Here is a 15064-nt window from a genome sequence, read left to right on the forward strand (position 1 = left end):
TTCATTTCTTAATCTGATAAAGGAGAAGAAAACACCAGAGACAGAAGAGAAAGACATTCTGGTACAGATGGTACAAGAGCTGGAGGCTACTTTGGCCTCTGAGCAAAAGGACCGGAAACAGGAGATAAATGAGAGAAACGCCACACACCTCCAGAACATCACTAAGCTTCTGTCTTCACTGAAACTCCATGAGGAACAAGAGAAAAATGTAGAAAGTGAGAGAGAAAGCTGGGCAAGAGAACAAAAACAACTGCAGGAACGTGTTGCTCAGCTGGAGGCCACTTTGGAATCTAAACAAAATACATTTGAGAAAGAAAAAGAGAAGGCCAAACTAGACATGGAGGAGATGATCACCTCACAGCTCCAAACCACTAGGGATCTCCAGAATTCCCTGATTTACTGTAAAGGAGTGAAGAAGATTGCAAAGCATGAGATAAATAATTTAATGAGAGACCGAAAGCGACTGGAGGAACATGTTGCTCAGCTGAAGGAAACTTTAAAATTTGAGCAATATAAATTCAGGCAAGAAAAAAAGAAGACCAAACTAGACATTGAGGAGATGATCACCTCACAGCTCCAAACCACCAGAGATCTCCAGGATTCCCTGATTTACTGTGAAGAAGAGAAGAAGACTGCAAAGGATGAGAGAGATCATTTGATGAGAGACAGAGATCGACTGGAGGAACGTGTTGCTCTGCTGGAGGAAACTTTGGAATCTGAAAGAAATAAATGGAAGGAAAAACTAAAGGCCAAACGACAGATCAATCACTTAATACACAACTTCCTCAATAATTCATTAAGAACAGGAAATAGCAGCAGTGGAGAGCAAAATATCTGCAAAGCTCTGGGCAGGTTTAGATTCAGCATGTGAGCACATGTTATACATATAATAAAGTACAAAAATATATCTATCTTTATTGTAATAGTTAATACAAATTACATGTTTAAATATAGTGTGTGTTTTGTTTCTGTTATTAAATTGTTGAACATCATTCAAATTCAACTAAGAATTAAAATCCACATGATCAAATGTTGGGAAAATGTGACAAAAGTAAAGGATATTAAAATAAAGGTTCCGTTTAACTACAGTCCAAATCCATCCTCAAAGCTCCTGTTCTTACTCCGGAATTTCATGGAACCACCCAAGGCATTGATGAGAAACCGTCCCAAGCTGCACAGAGTGGCCTCCAAGAAGAGAACACTATCCAGAGGCAGACCTGGATGAAGTGGGAAGATCCACAGAGGGGAGAGGAGCAGGAACAGTGGTCGCTGGAACCTCGAGAGAGAGAGAGAGAGAGAGAGAGAGAGAGAGAGAGAGAGAGAGAGAGAGAGAGAGAGAGAGAGAGAGAGTGAGAGAGAGAGAGAGAGAGAGAGAGAGAGAGAGACGGGAAGAGAAGGATATGGATTATTAAGTGTCTTTATTTTGTTGTATGAAAGTTTTTGTCACTGTGCAGTTTGGACTCCGGCAAGGCTCGCTATGGCAGCATAACTAAAAGGGAGAAGCAGAAGGTAACACAGACATGAGGGATCTCTGGGATAAGAGACGGCCCACCACACCACCGTCAACAAACCCGAGTGAACGTGTGAATGTGAGGGGACGACAGCATACAAATATCCCAGTTCACCAAACACTCTATATCCATGCTCCCTCCAGATCTGAGCCTTTACCTAAGAAAAATCTACTGATAAAAGACTCGACTGAATAAATGTGTTTTCAACCTCGACTTGAACACTGAGACTGTGTCTGAGTCCCGAACACTGGTTGGAAGGTTGTTCCATAACTGTGGGGCTTTATAAGAAAAAGATCTGCCCCCTGCTGTAGTCTTCATTATTTGAGGAACCAACAGATAACCTGCACCCTTTGATCTAAGTAGGCGTGGAGGATCATACTGGTACAGAAGTTCACTCAGATACTGTGGTGTGATACCGTTAAGTGCTTTATACGTCAGTAGTAGTATTTTATAATCAATGCGAGATGTAATTGAGAGCAGTGTAGATGATAAAAACAGGGGTGATGTGGTCATATTTCCTAGATCTAGTGAGGACTCTTGCTGCTGCATTCTGAACTAACTGAAGCTTATTTCTGCACTTACTCACACACCCAGACAGTAAAGCATTACAGTAGTCTAATCTAGAAGTAACAAAAGCATCAACTACCGTAATTTCTGGACTATAAAGCGCACCCATGTATAAGCCACACCCACTGAATTTTTTAAAAAGATATATTTTTAACATAAATAAGCCGCACCTGTCTATAAGCCTACACTGAAACTAAACAACTTAACACAGGCTTTAACGAAAGACAGTGCCTGTAACACGGCTTGTAACAAAACAGGAGCCTACCAGTAAAGTCAATGGTCCTCCTGTGAACTGGAACCAGTGAAGTCATCTCCTTCAGGGTCGGAGTTGAACAGCCTCAGAATTGCTTCATCTGATGTTCCCTCAGAATCGTTTTCATTGTCGCTCTGTTCATGTTCATCTGAAGGCAAATTCCCCGCTGAGCTCGTGCTGCCCTCTTCAACACACAGTAGTGCAGACTTTAGAAACCCGTTGATTATAGTGGATTTTTTGACCGTGCTCCACGCTGTCAGGATCCACTTGCAGACTCGGCCATAAGTTGCTCTTCTCATTCGGCCCGTTTTAGTGAAGGATTTCTCCCCCCTCGTCATCCAAACCTCCCACTGAATACTTTGTTATGCCCCCGGGAATCACTGCTGGAATGGAGTTTGTCCTCTTGATGGCTTCTTTCACAGAATCTGTTACGTGAGCCCTCATGCTGTCCAGAACGAGCGATGCCTTGTTCGTGTGAAAAAATCCTCCTCTTGCCGTATCACTGCGTCAGCCGTTCTTTCATTAGTATTTCCGTTATCCATCCTTTTTTGTTTACTTTGACAGCAATTTCTTCCAGGAGTTTTTCTTTTAGCATCGTAATCCATTTAAAGATGACCATCGGTGAAAGTTTTTCTCCCGACGCCGTACAGCTCAGTACGCAGGTAAAGTGTGTTTTTTCGTGGCCAGTTGATTTTAGCACGATGAATGATTCACCTTTTCTGTTCACAGTCTGAGTTAAGCGGCAGATCAAATGTCAGCGGAACCTCATCCATATGAATGATGTCGTGCGGGACGATGGAACGCTCCGCTATCTTTGCACGAGTGAATTTGCGGAAGTTTGAAACTTTTTCCTCGTGGTCGGGAGGGAGCTGCTGACACAGAGTCGTCCGTGACCTTATGGACAGGTCTTTACGTCTCATTAAGAAACTCCACGATGGTCCACCTCCAAAATCCTCAAGCTTCATTGCGGTGGCGATAATTTTCACTTTCAGTCGGATCTGCACAGTTAAAACACCTCGGCCGTCCGCTCTCTGTGCGTCCGAAAAATACAGTACTAAATATAGGTATTGTTGTGTGTGTGTGTGTGTGTGTGTGTGTGTGTGTGTAGATCTGGACGTCACTCACAGATGCTGAAGAAGCTTTGACTGAATATTAAACTTGTGCTGGTTTCTCCTCCACAGCTGGAACTTGAGCTGCAGCTGGTTTCTCCTCCACAGCTGGAACTTGAGCTGGATGTGGGTGGACTCTGGATGTGGTGGTTCCTCTCAGTCTCGCAGTTCTTACGAGATTAAAGTGTTGATGGAGCTGTAACACAACAGAGACACTGCTCTTACACACTGCTGTTAGTCTTTATGCCGACACCAGCAAAATTACCCCCTGATGCTGACTGAAATCCCCTCATATGACCAAACCCACACTTTATATTAATAGATTACACTTTATGGTCATTAAAAAAAGTTTGCCGTCCATAACTTTTTGTCTCCGTCTTGTAACCGACAACCTTCAGGAGAGACGTCGTGTCCACACACAATTCATATGTAACAGATCTAATACAGGACTTTAGTAAATAAGCGTTTGGACCCCCCTGGTCTAAAGGGTCTACTATATTCTACTACTACTTACACACTCAGCAGCTACCTGATGTTCAATAGTAGAAAAATGTTTAATAGAGCGACTGTACGACTGCTGAGTTTCCAAACTTTATGGGTTTTTATTCTGCAATAACTAATGGAATGGATAATAATGGATAATGAAATTGGTTGTTAGTGAATGCTGTTATTCATCATGTGAAAATGGTGCAGTTTAATGAAGTGTTATTGTGTAAACTGTTTGTTTGTAACTTCGGGAGTCGCACTGGACATCGTGATGATTTAATTAAAACGCTGAGAACAAACACTAAATCTAAAAGCAGCAAATAACAGCATTTATACACCAACGCATATTTTTCCTTTCTTTTTCATTAAGTCTGTTATTTTGCTGTGTTTCTCTATTTCATTCTCTCATCTGTTTTCAAACGTGATTTACTGCCACTTTACTACCTTCAAATGCTTGTTTTCAATGTTTGTATTTTTAATTTATGCAAAGATAATTTCATTACTCTACAGAATATATTTATATTTATTTATAACTCACTAAATGTAGAATATTTAACCTGCGGATGAAACCTATTGAAGCTAAGATTAGTTAGCCGGCTAGTTAGCCTAGCTCATGGATCTCAAAGTGTGAGACTCGGTGTTGCAAAGAGAATAAACCCCATAAAGACTAGAAAGTCACCGTTACAGGGGTCTTACAGTCGCTCCATCCCGGCAGAGGGTCTTCATCCTCCACCTGGAACGCGGAGTTTCTCCCGGAGCTCATTACTGATGATTCAGAGTAGTGATGAGTCGGTTATGAACGATTCCTTGATTCTGAACAAGTCTTCAATGTGACTCAGAAGATCGATTCGTCTCTAAGAGTGATTCTTTATTTTCTAATTTCATTTTCATTAATGAGATTCAAAGAACCGAGTCACTAAAATGATCCGATCTTCCCATCACTTTTACAGCAAAGGCGTGTTGATACTAGAAGCTCCGCCTCTCTGGTTGCGTCCGCATCCCTGATTGGTGCAGCAAAATCACTTTTTCTGGTGACCGACATCAAGACTGCTTGTGGATCATTTTCCGAAATATTTAATAAAAACACACTTTATATACAAAAAACAAGTAAGTTTCTATTACTGATTTTACTTTATTTATGCTGATTATTTCCCTGTAATATAACATTCCCAATGTATTATCTATACTGTAGAATTGTCTGTCATGTGATTTGATCACATTTGATCCATGTAAATCTCTGTAAACAAAATCAACATGTGATAAACTGCACAGGAAAATCTAGTGTTCTATCTAAATCTTTTCCTTTCTTTTCCACAGAAATGCTTTAAATGCTTTATGTATTAAAAACCAGCTTCTGCCTTCAGTGTGTAAGAGAGTAAAAGCACATTATTACTGCATGATACAATTCTGTCAAATCAATTTGATCTCAGCATAAATCACCAATGTAAACATTCTAATCAACCTACATGTGTCAGGTAGGTACATGTGTGATAACAGTCAGGAGTTTGAGTCTGGAAAAACTGTGTGCTTGTGTGTCAGTTGTCAAATCTCCTCTCCCAGGAAATCAAACCCAGACCATCCTGAGAGCAAAGAGATCTGCATCAGAACATGCCCCCACCCAGTGCTGCTAAAAAGCCTCGACTTGATGCTGCAGCTCACAAACACACAAAACAATCCCTCATCGCTAGTGCATTAAAAACACTGCAGCATTCCTGTGATGATGTTTTATCTCCAAACTGGATTGATGCACTACTTAAAGGGAAATGTGAACTTCCTTCTCTGACAGATCAAGAAAAATCTCTCATTTCCAAGTTTAGTGTAAACGAGGTCAGTGATTATCTTCTGTTTTATTTAGTGTGCATTCAATTCACACGCATGCATTTTATTTAGTGTACATGCAATTCTTTATCTGTGGATTTGAGTTTTCTCTTTTTCAATAGTCAATCCATAATTCACTGTTCCTGATGTTCTGAAATTGAACAGTAGATTTGATTTGTCATGTAAAAACTTTACTCCAGGTTTTGGTTTATGCAAATTTTAGTAGTTTTTCTAAACCTAATCTACAGTCAAGTCTTAACTCCCTAATATTTATTTTTCATGCATGACTTGAATACATGTTTGATTTAGTTGGATGTTGGTTGATCTTTTTCTTCCGTCTCATTTAGTCGTTAGCAGAGACGTTTCTGAAAGTGGTTTTGGAGAAGATCAAGGTGGAGAAAGAGTCTATGGGACATGAACTCCTGCAGTCTCTCTGTAGGGTTTATGTGGGATTGTGTTAAAAAAGAGGAGACTCTCATAAAGCACATGCCCTCGCCTACAGATTTCTTAAAGAAGGTGAGATTATATTGACATGTCATTATATATTTACTAAAAATGATCCGGACAGTGATATAAAGAAGGCAATTGTGTTCTGTTTTTGGTTTTGTATTTCTTCCTATACAGTGTATTTTAAATCTGTGGTATCGTTTTGTTTCCTTTGCAGACTCTTCTGAAGCCCCAAAACTGATAATGGTCATGGTGACAGCATGGCCAAGTGTTTTTTCCCATAACAGCCCTTTATGCAGAGCCGTTCACATCGTGTGCAAAATGAAGGCATACAGAAAGATTTATTACTTGCTCAGCAAATATCTGCACTGGGATACGGTAAGTAGCTGATTCTCATCACAACAGTAATCAGAACAGTCATTAAACATCATTTTTCAACTGGACTTTTCATGTGTTTTACTGCAATCTTAATCTACTTTTCATTTCCAATGTCCATGTGATCTATGGAGCAAATTCATTATAAATTCATATTGAATTAAATTAATAAGTATTTAATTTCTTACTTCAAAATTCAAGCTAAAAGTGTTACAGGACACTTTCTTTTTTTATTAATAAAATCTTATCTTTATAAATAAGAATGCCTTAAACTGCACTTAACTCCAGCGTTAATGATGCTGTTTATGACAAAAATGATCAGATCAGTGCAATAAATATGCAAGCAAATAAATCTGTTTCATAATATACTAATAAAGGAAGTGATATAGAACCATGTGACACTGTGCTCACTACTGAATAAACAAACTAACGTTGTGCCTCAAATAACACACTCATGTAGTATTCTAGATCATTATTTACCCCTGTTACTGTCTGATACATAAACCCTTCAGTAACGCTGTGTGCTATTTTGCATGTGTATTTAAAATCTTGGGGTCATTTGGAGGTCATTTTCTAGGACTCCTCCTTACATAAGAGTAATAAATGGAGGTTATAAAAAGAGCAGAATGCACAGTTAGAGCTCTGCCTCAGTATTTCAAGCATCTGCACTTGTGATTGCTTGTGACCTTTCAGTTATGATCATATTATTGTAAACATTGTTTCATTGATCTGGGTTTTAAATAAATGATGTATTTTTTGCTAGGAGCCTCCTGGAGACCCTTACAGAGCCATCACCAGCACACTGAAGGCTCATCTGAAAGACAAAAGTCTGACATTCCAGAAGAGCAGTTGGTATGGTGATGATCTCCGTCCTGCTGCCTGGGACTACGTATTCAGCCTGGACCTTCTCTGTGCACAACTGGGCTGGATTTGGACCGACTCTCATGTTATACGGTACTGAATGTGATACTGTTTCAACATGTTTCATTCTCATCTTTTTAGATTTTTAAACATTAGTTAAATTGCAAACCGGCAAATGTGAGACTCATAAGAGACAATGTGTGTGTGTGTGTGTCCCAGTGTGTGTGTCCCAAATACTGCAAACTTTCCATTTTTGTTGCATAAATGTACAATTGATGGTATTCTATTACTGCCACAAAAACACCTAATATGTCCAATTTTTTATTTATCAGAAAAAGTGTGTGGCTCATCTTGAATACTTTGCTGAAACAAACACAAACAGAGGAAACAAACTTCAGAAACGTCTCTGTAGCAGCAATTTTTAGGCTACTTGGTAAGTTTCCTGTGAATCCTGTTTTAAAGCATTATCTTACATTATTTCTGGATTCTTCTGTTTTTCACTCATGTTTTTTATCTCAATCAGGGCGACTTGGCCAAAATGGTCTTAAGGAGAACGTGGCAGCATCAGTGGAGGATCTGGTGAAAAGCATCACTGAGTTCAGGGGACAAAAAGGTATCACTAAAGGATCAATTAAACAAGTCCTTTATCAACCTTTATCTTTATTCTCTGATTTTTAGTTCTCTATCAACAGTAAAGTGCTTCAGCAAGTCCTAATTTTATGATGGATTTTGTGTGCAGATTTGCCGTGGGAGGTGCAGCTCGCAGTGGTTTATGCCACTCATGATCTGGCACCCAGCAGCCCCAAAGTCCCTCTGAACGCTTTAGAATCGTGGAAGAAAGACCTCACAAAGCCGTTCCTCCAGCCGTCCCCAAGTGCCTGAAGCAGATCAGCTTTCTCTGTTCTCACCTAAAGTCAAGAAAAATTATTACATTAAATAATGTTTAATAGATTTTACTTTACAGTTTCGGGTCGTGCGTTTCACACCCAATCATCTGCCTTCAGTCCCAATCATCCTCTTAAGAACATCAATATGATGCCACAGCTGTAGACACCATCATTATTATACAGCATATAATACATGCAGTATAACAGAGCACATACAGATTCTTGTGCATTTTCCCTGCATTACAGTTTTCCTGGTGTTTTGAAATTATGTCAAATTGTGTGTTTTTGTACAGATTCTACAAAGAAAATGCAAAAGTATAAATGGCTCATGAAAAAACTTAACTGTTGTGATCTGTTTGGGTTGACCTTTATATAATGTCCTTTATACTGATAAAACCTTCAAAATGATCGTGTTAATAACACGTTAACCCAAATTCATTTTAACAGCACTAATATTATTAATGCACAATTAATGCAGCACACATTTCTTCATTTTTATTAAAAATTAAAAACCTTTAACGCAATACATTTATTCACAACGTCCTTTCCTTTACTCAGATAGTTATATTTTTATCATGCCCCAACAAACACTTAAATTTTGGAGAGGTTTTCCATACGAACTACGATTCCCGTGGGGTCTTTTCTGATCAGGGAAGAATCACACAGCACACAGAATGATGCATATGTTCTTATTTAGTTTAATGCAGATAACAGACAAGTATATATACACACACTGGAAAAAACCTGACCAAAAAACTGTTCCTGATTGGGTAAGAAGACATAGTAATCAGAGATATGTGAACCCACACAAAGACATTCCATGTACCTTACATACTCACATCGTAAACATCCTATAGACACTGAACAGACAACATAAGAATGTGTTTAGAGAACCAGTATGAGGCTCATCTTAATACTAACAGATATGAACAAATGTAAAAAAAAAAAATCACTAAACATTTGTTTTATTGATGCGTTAAGTCTCAAATCAAGGACCAGAATCCGCCAATTAAAACCAAGATAATTAACATAAAGGGAAAGCTTCTATTGTGAGTAACATGATTTATAAATACTTAACAGGAGGAGCAAAAACTTTTTTTTATTTAACGCATTACGAGCAATAACTTGCATTGTGAACATCGAGCATCGCGCTAACAACATGCAAACGGCTCGCGCTCAACTACTCAGCTTTCCTTTTCCCAAAAGTCTTGGGGATCATCAAGATGTTTTCTGGCAAAAAGTGAGACGAGCCTTTACGGTCATTTTACTTAGCAGTTTTCGTCTTGGAAAAAACATTTTTGCCAGGTCTGTTTCTCATGGTGGAATCATGAACACTGACCTTAACTGAGGCATGTGAGGCCTGCAGTTCTTTGGATGTTGTTGTGGGGTCTTTTGTGACCTCTTGGATGAGTGGTCTCTGTGCTCTTGGGGTAATTTTGGTCAGCTGGCCACTCTTGGGAAGGTTCTCCACTGTTCCATGTTTTTGCCATGTGTGAATAATTTCTCTCACTGTGGTTCACTGGAGTCCCAAAGCTTTAGAAATGACTTTATAACCTTTTCCAGAATGATAAATCTCAATTACTTTCTCATTTGTTTCTGAATTTATTTGGATCTCAGCATGATGTCTCGCTTTTGAGGAGCTTTTGGTCGACTTCACTTTGTCAGGCAGGTCCTATTTAAGAGATTTCTTGATTGCTAACAGGTGTGGCAGTAATCAGGCCTGGGTGTGGTGAGAGAAATTAAAGTATTTCACACAGGGCCATGTTGTTTTGGGTTTTGTTTTCCCTCAATAAAAAAAATAAATAAAAATAAATAAAAATAAAAATAAAAAAAATAAAAAAAATAATTAAAATTGCATGTTGTGTTCACCACTAATATATATATGATATGAGAATGAGGAGAAACTAATTATGGAGTTACCAACAGGCCAACAGCAACACTGAAGGAACTACAGGAATTTCTGGCAGGTGCTGCTCACACCTTACATGTGACTACTGTATACTGTATTCTGTACAAGTCTGGGCTGTGGGGTAGGGGGCAAGAAGGAAGCCATTTTTACAAAGAACAATATGCAAGACTGTCTGTCTTCTTTTCCTCTTCTTCTTCTTTCAGCTGCTTCTATTAGTGGTCACCACAGTGGATCATCTTTCAAACCAACCACCTGCATGTCTTCTAGCCTTTCTTTTTTCCTCCTTAGCCTTCTCCAATATAAAATACTCCAAGGTCACCCGCAAGGACCACATGAGCCGCCCGCGAGCCTTTTCTAAAAATAGCTGTTTCCTACTTTGTTAAATCATTGTTGATAATTATTGTGAGAAATCATTTAGATCATCAGTGTCTTCACATATATCAGGGGTGTTAAACTCAGGCCCGCGGGACAAATCCAACCCGACGTACAATTACATACGCAAGATGATTTTATAAAGATCTATTATTATTATTATGAATGGCCTGGCGATATGTAGCTCTAAAAACACAAACTACAGATCCCATAATGCAGCGCTTCAGCTGTCTTACCGAACGCTAGACCACCTGGGAACATTCCAGCGTCAATCAAGTGGAGCTTCTGTTGATGTATTTAACCCTATTGTAAAGTTATTGTGAAACAGCGCCTCACAGTGGCGAAGAGAAAAGTTGATTCTGAAAACAGAGCCTTTCAAAACCGATGTGATTCTGAGTAGATGTTTACTGACACTGGCGGTATATACTGTGGATAACGAGTATTTTGTGCTCAACAAGACATGCACAACATGAAATAAAAATTTGATCACAGTGTTCTAGTTTTGTACTTATTTGTTTGGTATTGATATTTGTTATTTATTTCTTCTTCTTCTTCCTTCGGCTGCTCCCATTAGGGGGCGCCACAGCGGATCATCCGTCTCCATCCCCCCTGTCCTCTACATCTGCCTCTTTCATACCAACTACCTGCATGTTTTCCTTCACAACATCCATAAACCTCCTCCTTGGCCTTCCTCTTTTCCTCCTTGCTGGTGTCTCCATCCTCAGCATTCTCCTACTGATATACCCCATGTCCCTCCTCTGTACATGTCCAAACCATCTTAATCTCGCCTCCCCCTTACCTTGTCTCACACTACACTCTTCCTCTTTCAGTTTTCACCATCTTATTCTTCTTTCAGTCTTCACTCTCCTCCTCCTCTTCTTCTTCAACTCCAAAACCATCCTACAGACCACCATCCGATGCTGTCTAGCTACACTGTCCCCTGCCAACACCTTACAGTCTCCAATCTCCTTCAGGTTACATCTCCTCCATAGAACAAAGTCCACCTGTGTGCACCTTCCTTCACTCTTATACATCACCCTATGATCCTCCTTCTTCTTAAAATACGTGTTCACCACTGCCATTTCCATCCTTTTAGCAAAATCCACCACCATCTGCCCTTCCACATTCCTCTCCTTAAAGCCATGTTTTATGCTGGATGTCCTTCATAACACAATCCTCCACATTTATCCAGACTTGAGACCAACACTAAGAGTGACCTGACTTGTGCAACACTAATGACTGTGTTCTTCATTAAACACTGTAAACCCTTTATTTCAGCTGATTTCTAACAGTAACAGCGTTAATCAGCAGCACGTTCACAAACACACACACACACACACACACACACACACACACACACACACTACACTTCCACTCTGTAAGTCTATAATGTATTTAAATACTAAAGTTATAATATTTCTGTGTGATTTATCAGAAGTATTTAGTGTGTGATTTTAGACATTAAGGAATCTCACTGACTCAAAATATCAAGAAAATAAAAAAAGATAATATTAATTATAAATAAGTGTTATTTATAACTGAATAATGCATAATTCTCCTTATTGTTCCTAATATTATGCTAAATGATGGTATCACTAAATGATATTGTGTGTTTGTGAAGATCGATGATCTCTGATCATGTAAAGGTTTTATATGAGAGATTGAAAATCAGGAAGCTCTTGAAGCTGGAATCAAATTTAGAAACACTGAAGTCCATCTCACCATGTCCTCAAAGGACACAGGAGAATTTCTTAAAAACACCAATCACCTGCATGTACATGTGATCTGGGAGGTAGAACTCCTTCCACTCCTTTAATATCTCAGGTTCATTTCTGTATGATGTTTCTGCCAAGGATCCGACCGTGAAACTGTGCTCCTCCATCTGTTTTAGATGAAGCTTTGATCCGCTGTGTTTTGCAGCAACACAGAGTGAATCACAACCAAACATCACAGAAGAGCTTCTTCATTCTTCTAAACGTCAGGCTCATCAGCAGGTTTATAAACTCTTAGCATTTGTGGGATCAGGGAGAAGAAAGTCCTTCACAATGTCTTCCTCTTTACTGCAGGAGCACAGAGGAGAACATCATTCTATTATAATATTATATTATCATTATTATTATTATTATTATTATTATTATTATTATTATTATTATTATTATTTTTAATAATACTATATTGATGTGGATGATGATTATTATTATTGTTATTATTAATATCATTATTGTTATTGTTATTATTATTATTATGAAGAATAGTATTATAATTATTATTATTATTGTCATGGTTGTTGTTGTTGTTGTTGTTAAAGTTTTATATCTGGAGATTAGGGACCTGCTCACCTCACGTCTGTTGACATTCTGGTAATCGGATAAAACAGAACTAAAAACCCAAAACAGAAGAATAAAACACGGAGCTCTGTCAACAAGATCTCACCATGGCAACGGAGTGACGTTACCGCGCATGCGCACAACCAGCCTGAGAGTTTATAACTGCTTTTTATATCAGAATTCTTGTGAGTATCGTAATGGATTCTTATTCCAAAGAGTAAATATGAAAATACCTTGTCGTCAGGAAAATGACACAAAGCTGTTTAGCATAAAAACTTAAAGAAGTCACGTGTTCTGTAAGAATCACATCACGTGGTTTTCTATGGTGCTTTTCCACAAAGTGCCGCAAATCCGCGAAAAAAATTACAGAACTGTGACCTTAGTTTTTTCACTGCCGGAAACAGGCTTCCATACATATCTGATATTCCGAGAGGAGAGAGAGAGAAAGAGAGAGGGGGAGAGAGGGGTAGAGAGAGAGAGAGAGAGAGAGAGAGAGAGAGAGAGAGAGAGAGAGAGAGAGAGAGAGAGAGAGAGAGAAGAGACTTTAAGCAATAACATTCCATGACTTTACCATGATACAAAGTCGTGATGAACTTCATCAACATACCTGGTGGATTTACACCCGTCTCTAAAATTCTGATTCGTTATCCGCATATCAGATTTGGCACATGTTTTAAACTGGATGTTCTTTATAACACAACCCTCCACATTTATCAAGGCTGGAGACCTGGTCAGTGATGTGAGTGTGATGGTCAGTGATGTGAGTGTGATGGTCAGTGATGAGAGTGTGATGGTCAGTGAAGAGTGTGTAATGGTCAGTGATGTGAGTGTGATGGTCAGTGATGTGAGTGTGATGGACAGTGATGTGAGTGTGATGATCAGTGATGTGAATGTGATGGTCAGTAATGAGTGTAATGATCAGTGATTAGTGTAATGGTCGGTGATGTGAGTGTGATGGTCAGTGTTGTGAGTGTGATGATCAGTGATGTGAGTGTGATGGTCAGTGATGAGTGTAATGATTGGTGATGAGTGTAATGGTCAGTGATGAGTGTGATGGTCAGTGATGTGAGTGTGATGGTCACTGATGAGTGTGATGGTTAGTGATGTGAGTGTAATGGTCAGTGATGTGAGTGTAATGGTCAGTGATGTGAGTGTGATGGACAGTGATGAGTGTGATGGACAGTGATGAGTGTGATGGTCAGTGATGTGAGTGTGATAATTAGTGATGTGAATGTGATGGTCAGTAATGAGTGTAATGATCAGTGATTAGTGTGATGGTCAGTGATGTGAGTGTGATGGTCAGTGTTGTGAGTGTGATGGTCAGTGATGTGAGTGTGATGGTCAGTGTTGTGAGTGTGATGATCAGTGATTTGAGTGTGATGGTCAGTGATGAGTGTAATGATCAGTGATGAGTGTAATGGTCAGTGATGAGTGTGATGGTCAGTGATGGAAGTGTGATGGTCACTGATGAGTGTGATGGTCACTGATGTGAGTGTAATGGTCAATGATGTGAGTGTGATGGTCAGTGATGAGTGTGTAATGGTCAGTGATGTGAATGTGATGGTCAGTGATGAGTGTGATGATCAGTGATGTGATTGTGATGGTCAGTGATGTGAATGTGATGATCAGTGATGATCAGTGTTGAGTGTGGTGATCAGTGATGTGATGGTCAGTGATGTGAATGTGATGGTCAGTGATGAAATCCGCAATGGATTTCAAGTCCATCGCCTTAACCACTCGGCCACGACTACTACACAGTTAGTTGTCACCCCATACTTAAACTGGAATCCCTATTAACACAAGAAAACACAAATGAACAATATCTGTATAATTAATACGAAATGTGAACAGAAAACGAATCGTAGTCGGGAGGATTCGAACCTGCGCGGGGAGACCCCAATGAATTTCTAGTCCATCACCTTAACCACTCGGCCACGACTACTACACAAGTCTCTATCATCCCCTACTTAAACTGGAAGCCCTATTAACACAACAACCTGTAAACTAACTGGAATCGGGGTAATTAATAGGAAATGTAAACAGAAAGCAAATCGTAGTCAGCAGGATTCGAACCTGTGCGGGGAAACCACAAAGGATTTCTAGACCATCGCCTCAACCACTCAACCACGACTACAACAGAAG

At 39.3% G+C, this 15064-nt stretch overlaps 2 protein-coding genes across 26 annotated transcripts in view; one reads left to right on the plus strand and one right to left on the minus strand.

The window, feature by feature from the left end:
- Positions 1 to 15064, plus strand: part of LOC310738044 (uncharacterized protein) — a 387632-nt gene that overhangs the window by 267971 nt on the left and 104597 nt on the right. The window lies entirely within an intron of this gene.
- LOC310738441 (uncharacterized protein) overlaps positions 1 to 15064 on the minus strand; it is a gene marked incomplete at its 5' end in the record, with an annotated part of 500089 nt that overhangs the window by 2043 nt on the left and 482982 nt on the right. The window lies entirely within an intron of this gene.

Source organism: Silurus aristotelis (assembly GCF_946808225.1).
Source record: "Silurus aristotelis genome assembly, chromosome: 15".
Taxonomy (NCBI): domain Eukaryota; kingdom Metazoa; phylum Chordata; class Actinopteri; order Siluriformes; family Siluridae; genus Silurus; species Silurus aristotelis.